Source organism: Phyllostomus hastatus, unplaced genomic scaffold (genome assembly GCF_019186645.2).
Source record: "Phyllostomus hastatus isolate PE091 unplaced genomic scaffold, TTU_PhHast_1.1 phas_contig_118, whole genome shotgun sequence".
Classification (NCBI taxonomy): domain Eukaryota; kingdom Metazoa; phylum Chordata; class Mammalia; order Chiroptera; family Phyllostomidae; genus Phyllostomus; species Phyllostomus hastatus.
In genome coordinates this window covers 3,043,605-3,059,424 of record NW_025333543.1, presented here as the reverse complement: position 1 = coordinate 3,059,424, position 15,820 = coordinate 3,043,605, and the positions used below count along the sequence as shown (strand labels likewise).

General features: G+C 36.8%; 1 protein-coding gene and 1 non-coding gene across 2 annotated transcripts in view; one reads left to right on the top strand and one right to left on the bottom strand.

The window, feature by feature from the left end:
• The window catches only part of KCND2 (potassium voltage-gated channel subfamily D member 2), a 519,434-nt gene that overhangs the window by 438,743 nt on the left and 64,871 nt on the right, over positions 1 to 15,820 (top strand). The gene's annotated exons all lie outside the window — the stretch shown is intronic.
• Positions 675 to 888, bottom strand: LOC123824786. Its single transcript, XR_006786752.1, has one exon. It is a non-coding gene; the product is annotated as a small nucleolar RNA U3 (small nucleolar RNA).

The window sequence follows — 15,820 nt, the reverse complement described above, 5'->3', positions numbered from 1 at the left end:
TGTAGCTGTTGGACTGTCAATAATGCCATGCTGGTTAGTGCCTTAAGGTAAAATCTCATAGTTCACATCCAAGGACTGATTTTCATTTAACATTTTGAACAACCTATTCATGAATAGTGCATCTCAGGTTATATACATACAGTAAGCAGTGTTCTAAAGGAGACATGTCATGTAGCATTTGGGTGGGATGTATGGCCCAAAAAAGCTGAGACTCTCCAGGACTATTTATTTCTGGGTACTGGACTGAAATGAAGAGTTCTGGGGCCTCTACTGCTACTAAATAATCGAGGAGCTTTGGATTTCTGTCTCAATTTCCTCCTCCCTGGATGGAGATGAAGGGGGTGTAGAAGTGGCATACCTGGATTAAAAAATTCCTTCCAGATATAATGCTTCCAGATTCTACTATCATCAGTGAAGGAGGGTTTGATGGAGGAATGGGGAATATGTGGGAGGAAGAAAGATCATCATGCTCTAAATAAACATTCTTTCTGTACACACAACTCTTCACCTGCAACAACATCTGGTGACATTTCTGTTAGAGACGTTCACAGTGCATCAGTAACAAATAAAAAACTTCTATACCCACCTCTATAAAATGAAGAAGTAAGCAGTTTGACGTTAGTAGAAAGTTACTAAATTTCTTGCTACTCAACTTTTTAAATTTTTTTTAAGAAACCATTCACGCTGTGTTCTCTCCCTCTTACTCTTCCAAAGGAAGAGAAGAACGATCATCAATAGCTATTGGCAGTTGCAAAAGCAACACCAAAAGCCAGCTTCATGCTCAGGAGAGAACACTGTGCCTCCTCCTCATGGTTTCGGGTGCTCTACACGTTCAGAGAAACTTCTCTAGTAACAAGCTATAGAAATGATCCCTGAAAGTATAGTCTTTCTACTCAATTTTTATCAACCTGTAATATGTACATAAATGTGTTCTGGGCTTCATAATTTCTCTTTATCCATAGGTCATAACTATTCACACTTTCATTGTTGAATACCAACAAGCTTATTTGTCAGCAAAATTGCTAAGAAAAAACAGGTAGACTATGTGAATGCTGGTTTCATATCAGAGATTAAGGATTATTATTAATACCCTATATAGAAATATCCCTTAGTGCATGTCCATATAAAAGGGTTTTAATTATCTCATAATAATATAATTGGGCTCATTAAGCACCTAATGCTAACTTAGAGATAATTTAATGAAACTTACAAAAAGGCATAGTTAAACTTTAAGTAGATAATAATGTAATACAAAAGATGCTGTTTAAAAGAAAATGGTAAAATCCTACATGATGTATTGAATATAAATTAGCTTTAATTGTAGTTTATTGTTTCATTTTCACAAATAAAATCTAACTCTGCTAGAACATAAGTTATAACTTAAAATAATTCATTTCTTCAATGCCATAGTAACCTCATTTTTCTTTTTCCAAGTTAAAAAACATAAACATAATTTCAAAAGTTTCTGTATGTTTTCTCTAAATAAAGGTTGTTTTTATTATATCAAGTATTTCCTTCAAAGGTATGTGGAGGAATAAAAGATAATATTAATAATACTGTTGCTGACCACAATAAATTATATTATCTCAACATTTAAAATTTAAATTTAGCAATCTTTCAGATACACTTTTAGTAATGGTCACTTTTTCTAATGGTTAAAATACAGGGTAAATTTATATCTAGAACTACAAGTTGAAATAAAATGTAAACCAGTTAAGATTTCTATGGTGTGCTATTCCTTCTATTAGACACTAATATGTACAAAAAGTACAAAGTCTCCATAGAACCAGAAATCACCCCATCTCTCCATTAATAGGATAAAAACTAGTCCTATTGATTAGCCATTTCAATGATTATTGAAAGAGACATCAGTAGTTTTTCGACACTATACAGTTTCAGCTAAGAAAAACTTTAGAAATGAAGCAATGACTTAAATTATTTGGTAACATGGTTAACATACAGGTATATCATTTAAGATTTGCTACCTATATGTAACACAATACCCTACTAAAAGTACTTTAAGAAATAGTCATGTATTGTCTCAACAAGAACTTGAGTTAGGCAGTCTCAGGGTTGATTTGGTTCCTTTATAATGTTTGTTCCTATTTTCTGCTCTGTCATCATTTGGTATGTTGGTGATATCCCTGCCTAAGGTTTGCAGATGACTGTAGCAACTGTAAGTATCATGTCTTCATAGAACAACTTTCAAATTAATAAAGAAGTCTTCCCATGTGTCAGGGGCTTTCAGCAGAATCCCAGCTATCTTATTGACCAAAACTGCTTCACGTATCCAATTCACAAACCAATTATTAGCAAAGACAATCTAGATTGCCATGACTGACTTAAAAAACATGATTGGGTGGTTTTTTTTTTTTTTCAGGGAAAAATACTATACCATACATGAGAAAATTTGGCTTTCTTTAGGAAAAAAAGAAAGGGATATAACTATCGAAAAAGAAAACACCAATATTTGCCAGAATAAACACATTAAATATGAGTGTAATTTTTCACCTGAAAAATATGATAAAATTCTGACTTTTAAACAATTCTGAAAGCACAGAAGCTAACAGGGGAAATTACTCTCTCCTCCTAGCAGTCTGAGGCAGTTTCATTTCAGCCACCAAGCATAGCGCCTGTCACTCAGTGCCTGTTTGATGAATACGTGAAAAAGGTCTGCAATTGTAGATTAGCTTTCTCTGATAATGACATTGCAAATGCAGATGACTAGTTCACATTTCTTAAACAAGTCACCATAGGGATAAACTAGTAATGATAAGTATCCTAAAGACTCTGTAAGGCATGGTGTTGAAAGATTGTCAGGGGAACTCAGGAGTCTTTTATCCTCTGTGAAAAACAATAACATCAAAACAACTAACTGGATGTTGTCTTGATGTTATTAGTGTTAGTATTAGTTATTAGTATATGTTATTAAGATGCAGGTACTATTTTATAGTTAGTTCAAGAAGCAAAGACTCAAAACAAATGTGATAAGTCCTCTTTTACAAGATGTTTAGCAAAAGGAATAATTTTTACAGTATATAAATAATATTACAACTGACATACAATAATATATGTACAATTTGAATATGTATAACACAATTAGGACATTCTATGCTCAGAAAGAAAAGAGGATTAAGAAATGTGAAAAATTTGAGGATAGCACTATAATCAATGACCAGATCAGATATGCATAGTTATGACATAAGCAAGTTCTGAGAATTCCAGCCAAGATGCAGGCATAGGTAGATATGCTTCACTTCCTCATACAACCAAAAGAAGGATAACAACCAATTAAAAAAAACTAGAAAATCAAACTGTAAGGAAGTCCAATAACCAAGAAGTTAAAGAAGAAACATTCATCCAGATTGGTAGAAGGGGCAGAGATGGGCACCTGGGGCGAACAGGACCCACAACAAGTCAGCAGCTGGTGGTCCAGGAAGGTGAGATGGTAGCTGGCAGACCAGAATATCCTACATTCACATGCAGATAAGCCAGGAGGAACAACTTGGGAGGAGACAGACCATGCAACCCAGAGTTATAGTGTGGGAAACTAAAGCCTCAAAACCTCTGACTGTAAAAATCTGTGTGGTTGCAGCAGCAGAAACTCCCAGTCTCACAGGAAAGTCCATTGGAGAGGCACATGAGAATGTAGAACACACACAAGGCTACCCACCTGTGAATCAGCACCTGAAAAGGCACAGTCCACTTCTGGGAAGTGAGGGAAGTGACAGAAATTGGGGCAAGAGCTGAGTAAGCTAGCAAGCAACATTGTTCCCTCTCTGACCCACCTCCAGTGCCACAATCTCGCCTTGGTGAATTGCCTAAGGCTCCACCCCTTACAATGTAATAGGTTTTCCAAAAACAAATAAATATGGCCCAAATGAAAAAAAAACAGATCAAAACTCCAGAGAAAAAACTAAGCAACAAGGAGACAGGCAACCTATCAGAGTTCAAAACACAGGTAATCAGGATGCTCAGAGAAATGATTGAGTATGTTCACAAAATAAAGGAGGAAATGAAGGCTATACAAAGTAAAATAAAGGAAAATATACAGGGAATCAACAGTGAAGGGGAGAAAAGTGGGACTCAAAGCATTGATTTGGAACAAAAGGAAGAAGTAAACATCCAACTGGAACAGAATGAAGAAACAAGAATTCACAAAAATGAGGAGAGGCTTAGGATCCTCTAGGACAACTTTAAACATTACAATATCCATATTATAAGAGTGCCAGAAGGAGAGGAAGAGCAAGAAATTGAAAACTTATTTGAACAAATAATGAAAGTAAACTTCCCCAATCAGGTGATGGAACTAGACATGCAAGTCCAGGATGCTCAGAGAGTCCAAAAAAGTTGTACCCAAAAACAAACACACCAAGGCACATCATACTTAAATTACCTAAGATTAAAGAGAAGGAGAGAATCTTAAAAGCAGCGAGAGAAAAGGAGACAGTTACCTATAAAGGAGTTCCCATAAGGCGATCAGTTGATTTCTCAAAAGAAACCTTCCAGGCAAGAAGGGGCTGGAAATAAGCATTCAAAGGTATGAAAGGCAAGGGCCTCCATCCAAGATTACTCTATCCAGCAAAGATATCATTTAGAATGGAAGGGCAGATAAAGTGCTTCCCAGATAAGATCAAGTTAAAGGAGTTCACCATCACCAAGCCCTTATTATATAAAATGTTAAAGGAACTTATCTAAGAAAAAGAAGATCAAAACTACGAACAGTAAAATTACAACAAACTCAGAACTATCAACAACTGAACCTGAAAAACAAAAACTAAGCAAACCACTAGAACAGGAACAGAATCACATAAATGGAGATCACATGGAGGGGATCAGTGGGGAAAGGGAGAATGGGGGAAAAGTTACAGGAAATAAGAATAATTGGTAGGCACAAAACAGACGGGGAGGTTAAGAATAGTAAAAGAAATAGAGAAGCCAAAGAACTTATGTTTACAACCCATGGACATGAGCTAAGGGGAGGGAGAATGCAGGAAGGGGGGGATTCAGGGCAGAGAGGAATAAAGTGGAGAAAAAATTAGAATAACTGTAATAGTATAATCAATAAAATATACTTAAAAATGTTATAAGCAAGTTCTAATACAGAAACTTAAATAAGGTAGGGGATAAGAACTCTGACTAATCAAAATATTATTTCCTTTTACTTTTTCTTAAAGAAAAAATGAATTAGAAGTGGAAATGATATTTAAGAGATTCAACAGACAAGTTCTGAGAGCTTAAATGTAGGTGGAGTAATGGTTGGAATGGTGAAGTAAACACAGATGATTATATTGCAGCTTGTGTAAAATAACCTTGTTCTTTTTTTTAATTTTATGTTTCTCTGCCTCTTACTTGAGCTATTGAGATAATAGGGATCATCTCCAAATAGAGTCTTTATTTAGTGAAATAGTTATAATAAGAAGGTGGAGTATTTCATTATCACCTAAAAGCAACAGGACATTGCTGATTAACCAGAAAGCCTCTGTGAAGACAAGGCTTAATTTTGTACAAAAGATTGAACTCTTTGTGTACTTGCTAATATAGAGTAGCCTTAAACCTGGTACCTTTAAATATAGCAAATTCATCTTTGATAAAATATATTTCATAAATTCAAGTTAGCACACTCATTTTAATGCCCCAGGCTGTATGGTGAAGCAACTACATGTAAGTAGAAGTTTCAAGGAGGTAAAATTTCAAAGAGGTAAAGATTAATTTTTAAAAAACAATTACAAGAAGCTCTCTTTGAATGAGGGGGTATTTGAATTTCCCTCTTACATAATGAGAACTGTACCAGATTGGTTAGTATATTTCATCCTATTCCCACCAGATTTTATTTTAAGAAGTCAAAAGTTTTGCAATGCAAGCCAATTTTCAGCTACACAGGAAGTTACATACTCTGGGTAAATATTGTGTCTTTTATAGTTACTCCAGGTAGACACTGGTAAACCCTAAGGCTCGGAAGCAGTTAACAGCAAGGCCCAGAGACCGCAACATAGATGAGGGCTGACAGTCTCTGCATATGTCTACAGTAAGACTAGGAGAAAAATGAACTCCTTCCCTTCGTGACAGTGAAGATCACCCTTACAGATCTGGTTAAAAATTGGGCAGTTACCTAAGCACTAAGATCATGTAAACTCTTCTTCAACAACATTAGATCTGTCACGGTCCAATATATATACTCATTCAGGAGATTGCTCAGGTTCTCACAAATACTTCTCTTCAGATTACATGTGGATGAGGGACAATCATTTGACAATATGTGTGTAATACTTGGAAGTTGATATGGTGATATCAGGTGCCACAATTCTGACAATTGTGAGAATTGGAAAGTCTAAGATAAATGTGTAATTACACAGATGAAGACAGAAATGCCCAAATTCAGTGTAGTCAGCTCCTGCTCCACGAGTTATTTGTCGCTGCAGAATGAAGTTTCATTTAGCATTGCAGTGTCAACTCCATATCTCCCAGCATGAAAGCAGTTAGATTTCTACTCCACAGCTTTATGTGAATCCTGATAAAATATGTTTGGTTCTTCGTATGGGACAAAGCTTTTTGTAAAAGCAATTTCTAAGGAACATTGTGACCAAGCAAAAAATTTTTTTTAGATTTCTCTCCTACTAAGAAAAAGTAAAAAGCAGTATCATCCCAATGCAAAAAGAACCTCTCTCTTCCCTTCTCCCCTCATGGTCAAGAGTTGTCCTGTCAGAATCTCTTTCTGCCTTTTTTCTGAGACCCTTATAAGGTTAAGAAGCAAAAATTCCTTGACCTCAAAGAGCATATTCAAAAGACTGAAAAGATTAATCATTCCCTCATCCTGCAGTCACTCCTGTGCGGTAAACAGGCAGCAGTTAGAAGACTTTATCGCTAACAAAGGTCAAGACATTTGTCCCTGAGGGAGATAGATGGAAGATCTTTAGAGCTAACATGTTTGCAGTTCTGGAGCACCATATAAGAATACCTGAATTCTAGACCTGGCTGGCGTAGCTCAGTGGATTGAGTGCAGACTGGGAACCAAAGTGTCCCAGGTTCAGTTCCCAGCCAGGGTACATACCTGGGTTGCAGGCTATAACCCCCAGCAACCGCACATTGATGTTTCTCTCTCTCTCTGTCTATCTCCCTCCCTTCCCCTCTAAAAATATACAAATAAAATCTTTTAAAAAAAAGAATACCTGAATTCTAAAGTTAGATTAAATTATAAATCATAATAAATAATTATACTAATCACAGTGTTTTGATAAAATTAAGGGCAGAACACATAAATACATGATTCTTAACAGATAGTGAAACTGGGATTGAAGTTTATACACAATGGAATGCTAGTTGGCCACAAAAAAGAAGAAAATTTTACCCTTTGTGACAGTATGGGTGGACTTGGAGAACATTATGTTAAGTGAAATAAACCAGTCAGAGAAAGACAGATACCATATGATCTCACTTATATGTGGAATCCAGTGAACGAACAAGCAAAGTAGAGCCAGACTCATAGATGGAGAGTAGGCTGACAACTAAAGGGAAAGGTGAGGGTATTGGGATTGAGCAAAAAAAAAAAAAAGGACTCATGGACATGGACAACAGTGTGGTGATTGTGGGGTAGGGGAGGGAGGTATAAGGGGACTAAATAGTAATGGAAAAAATAAAATAAAAATAAATAAATAAATTTTAAAAAATAAAAATAAACTAAAACACTTCCCCTTTTAAAACAGTTTATGTTTTTCAAAAGTATCAATTTTGTTATTGAATTTCAGCTATTTTATTATACTATTATTTACTATACTACTGTTATTATATTAAGTATGCTTGACAGTAAATTAAGAGTAGAAAAATCACTGTTCCAATATGGTAGTATAAAAAGCATCATGTCTGGACCATGAGGCTGAATCCTTACTGCAACATAGGCAATGCATTCCTAAATCTCAGGTTCAGTCCAGTACCTGGGTGAATGTGCCTTTCTTAACAGCTAAGGCTGCAAAAACTAAAACTATACTAAGTAACAGACATATTTATCCCTGAATTTACAACTAATGTAAAAAATTGCAAATGACTTACCAGCAATTTTAGGTAAAAGTTATGTAAATTATACTGAGTGCACAAACATTTTTTATAAAGCACCAGATAGTAAATATTTTCAGCTTTGCAGTCATATGATTTCTCTTGAAACTACTCAGCTCTGCTGTTGAAGCATGAAAGCAATCATAGAAAATAGACAGATAAACACATGGAATTCCAATAAAACTGTATAGGCACTGAAATCTGGATTTCATACCATTTTCAGTTGTCATGCATTATTCTTCTTTTGAATTTTTTTAGTCATTTAAAAATTTAAGAACCATCCCTAGCTTGCAGGCTGTACATAAACATTAGGACAGCCAGATTCACCGACACTCAGTAATTCAAGAAATCTTGTCCATGGGCGGAGATCTTCATAGACCCTGGAGATGTTGCAAGTTGCAGTGAGTAATTCATGGTCTTCATCTCTGAGCTTCTGAAAATCATGTCTGTCATCCTCAGTGTTTGCTGCAAGACTCCATCTTGATTCTAAAACATAATCCTCAAAGAAAAAAAATTAAAGAATAAGACTCAAGCCTGTTTATGATTTTAAAAATAGGGCTACCTGTACTACTCTGCAAATACTTTTGTCTACATTTACTGGTGTTAATACTCTCAAAAAAGATCTTATGAGACTGAACATGAGGAAAGGCAATCTAAGCATGCCAATTGCAAGATCCTGAATATGCAAAAATGTTTTTGTACAGATGGGATAACTCAGTGATGGATCCAAACAACACATACTCAGTCCCCACCTGTGCCTTCCTGTTCTTCCAAGTGCTTTGGAGAACTGTACCACAGTTGTAATGCACATGCAGTGTCACTGTATTAGTCTTATTACATGAAAAATGGGACTATGAGCTGAAAAATGCACAGTAGTGGACCTAACTCAGACATTCACTTACAATATCACTTGGCATTTTTTTTCTGGAAAAGAAAAATACAACACAGGACACAAAATAAAAACATCCAATAAGCACAAAACAGAATACCAGGAAGTATTGGTATTGTTTTCTTTTTGCTTGTCATTAATTTCATCACAGTGAATAACACTGCAATAAAAATTTGATCCTTTTTAAAAACATTATGCCTTCGATACATCCATTGAAATAGGTGTTTAATTTTGTCTTTGAACTAAAATGTTTCCAGCTCAATAATCTGATTTCATAGTTTGCTACATTTTCATTTATAAGGAGTATGAGTCTCAAGCCACATCTGTGTAATTTAGACCTAATATTTACTTGAAATATATAATAAATTCCAAATCAGAAGATTTATGATTCAGTTTGCCCCTCATTTTATTTTGGGATCAATATTCCAGTTTAGTAATTATGATTTATATGAAAAGTTGGTCATAAATCATCACTATCTTTCTCTCTAAAACTACTTGGATAAAACTACTAGTTGAAGAGTCCAGTAATGTGCTTCTCTGAAACATGACTTATTTGTGTAAGTCAGCTTCATTTTGAAGCTGTTATATTTTTTCTCCTTAGAGGCAAATGAATAAAATGAGCATAGGAGACTAAACAACCTTTTATCTTGGGAATATTCTCCATTAAGGAATTCCCCAGAGCATCCTTCAGCAAAGCAGGAAGATTCTTGGTCCTCTCTACCAGTGTTGTGAAGAGGAAGAGCTCAGAGGTTTTTACCAGAGCCCATCATTTAAACCTTTTTTAGCATCTGCCGATGGGCATATAGAAGTTCCAGTCACATCACTGACACTGCTGAATACTTTGTGAATTTCCCTGTGGCACCAGCTAAATCACAACACGAATCTCTCTACATGATTCTGGCACTAAAAAATGTTTTATTGTCAATGATAACTTTTTACCAAAAAATGGAAATATTACTTCTTTTCAGTGATAGGCATTCATAAGCAAAGTACACATGAAGAGCTAATGTATTATGCATGTGTAAGGCATGTTGAAAAATACCTTCTTCAGAATAACTTTTAAATCTGCTTTATTCTTTTTAAAATAAAAACATTCATATATACAAAGATAGTTCTATTAGTGTTTCATGTGATACTTCTTATAGGACAGAAATCCACAAATAACTCCCATAGAGATCCTGACACGCAGCATATAGTCATTTCCAAGTGTCGGTGAATGGTGGCCGCAATGCACAGGGGAGAGATCCCAGGCTTGCACAGACAAGCAGAGGCATGACAGCACCAACTCCATCTACTGACATAGTTCTGTTGGCATCACCCACACCATCATCTTTGCCTGCCATCCACCCAGTGAGAACAGGATACTGGAACTGCACACATGAAGCAAAAGGTAGGAAGTAAAGTAGAAACACATCAAGCAGGATGAGGGTGCACTTTAAAGTCAGAAGTAATAAATTCTATTTTTGACAATCACATTTATCCATTGAGATAGTATTTACTGGCCACTTCCATGTGCCAACCACTGTTCCAAACCATGGGAATACAGCAGTGAATTAAGAAGACAAAGGACTTTGCCTTCATGGAGCTTGCATTTTAGTGCAAGGAAGGGGTAGGAAACAAGCAAAATAAATAAGTAAAATGCATATTATGTTAGAGGGTGATTGATGCAAGATATAGAGAAAAAGGAAATGGGATGAGTATAAAGAGAGTTAGGAAGAGGAATAAATGTTGGAAATTTAAATAGTGTAATCCAGTAAATACACACTGAGATGACATTTAAGACCTAACAGCCCTGGCTATTCAGGGAAGAGCAAACATCCTGAGGCAGGAACATGTCTGGGCCTATGAAGAACACCAGTGAGCGGCACTAGTATGGAATGAGCTCAAGGCTTTGCAAAACTGGGGATCAGATAGTGTATGGTCTTGTAGACCATTTCAAAGATTTTCGGTGTTATCCAGAGTGAAACTGGAAGCTAATGCAAAGTTGGACGCAGGGAAGTAGCAACTCTGACATTTCTAACATCTGCTTTAATTGGATCTCTGGTTACAAGGCCAAACGGGACTATGAGGAACAGGGCAGAAACAGGATTATTGTAATAATTCTGTTAGAAAGCTGGTCACTGGATGTGATCTTCAAAAGAATGCATATGAATATAAAAAGTAAGCAATGTTTGTGCTGACAGATGGGTCACTCCAGTGCAGAGGGATTGAGGTAATATACAGACTGAGAAGCAGAAACTAGTTTGATATGAGGAAAGCCAGGAGAATGTGGGGTCCTAAAGGCAAGTGAAGAAAATTTATTTAGGAGGAGCTTATGATTGGCTGTGTCAAATTCTGTGAATGAATCAAGCAAGATCAACAATGATCTTAGAACAAAGAATTGACCTTTGGATTCACCTACTTAGACCACCTTCAAAGGAGCAATTTTGGTGTAGTGGTGGGGAAGAAAGCCTATTGGAGTGCAATAAAGAGATAATGAAAGAAGGTGAACCAGAGGCGGCAATACTCTCAAGGAAAGTTGCTAAAAAGGGAAAGAGCGAGCCCTAGCTGATGTGGATTAGTGAACTGAGTGCCAGTGGGCAAACCAAAGAGTTGCCAGTTCATTTCCCATCAGGGCACATGACTGGGTTATGGGCCAGGTCCCCAGTAGGGGAAGCTCAAGAGGAACTGATTGATGTTCCTCTCCACCTTTCTCTCCCCTTTTCCATCTCTAAAAATAAATAATGTCTCTTAAAAAATGGGGAAGGAGAGAAATAAGGAGGTAGCCAGAGAAAGAAGTGGAGTAAAGTGATGGGTAGTGGGAGGAGAGATATCATGTGTGTTGGGGGGAGGGACAGTCTATTACATAAAGGCCAATCCTAGTGCAACAAAGATAATCATAGCTGAATGATCTTCACCAATGGGGATCCTGAACTAATGGTCCTAGACTGTGGTGCTTTGTGAATCACTTAACTCCAAGTTGTCTATACAGATTGTTGGTAGCCATCCTTTTGTCTTCAAGTTTCATTCCTAAAAGAGCCACTTACTATAATGAAAGGAAATGTTATACTAGATTATGTGACATAAACATATACTGACAGAACCCCAATTCCCCAATACTGGCAGGCAGAGAAGTAAGGAAAAGAGATTTCCAAAGAACGGTCTTTTATTAAAAAGTTATTTTTATCCCAGACTCCAAGGTCCCTTGCAAGGACCCATTCCTTCCAGGATTGCTGTTTGGAACTGCTGGCTTTTGTCACTTGGTGGCAAGAGGTCTTGTACTGATGGGGGCTTTGAGTTCTCAGTTCTGTCCAAGCTATAGAGCCTGGAAGAAGCTTCAACCCTTCCAGGGCATTCCGTCCTGTGAAGCTGCCTCAGCTCCAATCATTACAGTGAAACTCCTATGAAGGAAGAAGCTTCATTTTCTATTGAGTGTTTGCAATGTGATTGAATATAGAGTTTCCAGGCAACCCACTGTTTTGAACACCAAAGTACATTGTCCCCCCAGAGGAACAAATAAATTTCTATTCATTTAATCAGAGGAATAGTAAACTGATGAAACCTATTAAAACAACTACTATCCAAGAAAAAAAGAGCAAAAGAAGCATAAAAGACAAAAATTAAATATAAATGTTATGTTATAATGTCTGTTTTTCACTTCCTGATTCCAGATTTCAAATGCAGAAGTACCAACCATCGTAAATTTTCAAGATCAATCCACCAACATATAAACATTTACATTTTCTGGGTTCTAGTCTAATATAATTTATTCTTTTATTTATACTTATAGAAAGGGAAAAAGGAAAAGATATTAATCTATTATTCACTCTCATAGCACCATGTACTTCTGCTTTAAATGCAGCAGTTGTAATTTTTACATTTATTTATGTCTCACTCTGATTAATGTTTGTCACTTTCATTAGATCATAAGCTGATGAGGCCAGGGACATATTCCCTGTGAAAGCACTGATTTATCCTCAGTACCAAGGATAGCACTTAGTAAATAAAAGTAGTTTAAAAATATTTTTCAATAGATAATGAACAAAGAATGAGAGGAAGGAGGCAAAGAATGAACAGCTAGGGAAAAGAGGTAAAGTGGAGAAAGAGGAAGGAGGAAGAAGTAGGGATGTAAAAGCTTCCAACAAAAGTGCTTGTTGTGTTTTTAGCTCTGTGTTGGCTATTCTATATGTGCTACCTCAATCCTCACCAAAAAACAAGGCAAATATTATCACTTCTATTTTACAGAAGAAAAAACTGTGATTCAAAGTGGTTAAGATCACACATCTGTCAAATGGCAGCTGGAATATTGTCCTGTCTTACTTTCCAGGGCAACTGTCTCTATCCTTTCTACTAGCCTGGGACAACAGGGGTAGTGATATGGCAGAGAAGGCCAGAAAGCAGATGAAAAATGTAAAAACTTAAAAAAAGGCAAAAATGATCTTCTCTGTCTGCTTACTAGGAATTAGGCTCAAAATCAACACTTGGCAACCCCTTTCAATGCCTCCATTCTTAAGCCCACTTTTGCCAAACTTCAGTTTGATGCAATTGTCATCTATATTTTCTCAAACTTTAAAATTTTGTGACTTCCAGCCAAGATGGAGGCATAGATAGATAGACTTTGCCTCCTTCCACAAACAAAAGGACAACAACAACTTTAAAAACAAAAAATAACCAGAACTGCCAGAAAATTGAACTGTATGGAAGTCCAGCAACTAAGTAGTTAAAGAAGAAACATTCATCCAGACCAGTAGGAGGGGTGGAGACGAGCAGCTGGGGTGGAGAGAACTTGTGGCAAGGCAGCGGCTGGCAGACTGGGCAGTCCCACATTTCCATGTGGATAAACCGAGAGGAACAACTGGGGGATGAGACCATGCAACCTAGGGCCCCAACCTGGGGGAAAAAAGCCTTAAAACCTCTGATTGAAAAAAAACCTGTGGGGGTTAAGGCAGCAGGCCTAACTCTCAGCCTCACAGGAGAGTTCATTGGAGAGACCCACAGGGTCCTAGAATGTACACAAATCCACCCACCTAGGAATCAGCACCAGAAGTGCCCAGTTTGCCTATGAGTACTGGGGGAAGTAACTGAAATCTAGCAAAGAGCAGAGCAAGCAGCACTGCTCCCTCTTGGACCCCTCCCCAACATACAGTGCCACAAAACAGCAAAGTGGGTTGTCCTGCCCTGGTGAATACCTAAGGTTCCACGCCTTACTACATAAAAGACACACCAAGACAAAAAAAATTGACTAAATGAAAGAACAGATCAAAGCTCCAGAAAAAATACAACTAAGTGATGAACAAATAGCCAACTTACCAGATTAAGATTTCAAAACACTAGTAATCAGGATGCTCACAGAAATGGATGAGTATGGTTGAGTATGGTTGCGAAATAGAAGAAAAGTTAAGGCTATGAAAAGTAAAATAAAGGAAAATGTACAGGGAACCAACAGTGAAGGAAAGGAAACTGGGTCCTACCTAGATCAACAGTTTGGAGCAAAAGGAAAAAATAAACATTCAACCAGAAAAAAATGAAGAAACAAAATTCAAAAAAATGAGGAGAGGCTTAGGAACCACCGAGACAACTTTAAACATTCCAACATCTGAATCATAGCTGTGCCAGGAGAAGAGGAAGAGCAAGAAATTGAAACTTATTTAAACAAATAATGAAGGAGAACTTCCATAATCTGGCAAAAGAAATAGACTTCCAGGAAGTCCAGGAAGCTCAGAGAGTCACAAAGAAATTGGACCCAAGGAAGCACACACCAAGGTACATCATAATTATATTACCCCAGATTAAAGATAAAGAGAGATTCTTAAAAGCAGCAAGAGAAAAGGAGACAGTTATTTATAAAGGAGTTCCCATAAGAATATGGGCTGATTTCTCAAAAGAAACCTTGTAGGCAAGAAGGAGCTAGAAATAAGCATTCAAAGGCATAAAAGGGAAGGACCTAAAAAGGCTATCATTTAGAATGGAAGGACAGATAAAGTGCTTCACAGATAAGATCAAGTTAAAGGAGTTCATCATCACTAAGCCCTTATTATATAAAATGCTAAAGGGACTTATCTAAGAAAAAGATGATCAAAAATATAAACGATAAAGTGACAACATACTCACAACTATCAAAAACTGAACCTTAAAAAAAACTAAGTAAACAACTATAACAGGAAGAGATTCATAGAAATAGAGGTCACATGGAGGGTCATCATTGGGAAGGGGAAGGGAAGAGAATGAGGGAATAGGTACAGGGAATAAGAAGCATGAATGGTAGGTAGAAAATAGACAGGGGGAGGTTAAGAAAAGTATGGGAAATGAAGAATCCAAAGAATTTATATGTATGACCCATGGACATGAACTAAGGTGGGAGAATGATGGTGGGAGGGGGAGTTCAGGGCAGAGGGGAAAAAGGTGAGAAAAATGGGACAACTGCAATAGCATAATTAATAAAATATTTTTTTAAAAAAAACTTTGTTTTCTCTCCCTACAAGTTTGTGGGAAGACCCACCCCAGCTTGATATTTTAGGGAATGGCCTTTCATATGGGACATCTATACCTAGCTAAGATCCTTACAGGTCATCTTTGCAAAATATTGTCATGTGTGTATGGACTATGCAGTCTGGAGCCTGGATTTAATCAAGTTAGGCACAATTTATAAACAAATACTTATGACTTTGAGATACTTTCATTGGAAAGGGACAGATATAGACCCAGGTCAGAAGAAAAGTACCTCTTCCTATATTAGCCAGGATACAGATAGAGACAAGTCCAAACTCTGCTGCCGGCTTTCTGTCCAAGTGGAACTGTAGTTTCCCATAACAATGTTGTACAGCCTCCTATTATAAAAATAACTAAATCTTAAAAACTTAAAAAACCACTGAAATTCTATTTTCAGCTCATGTTACTACCTAC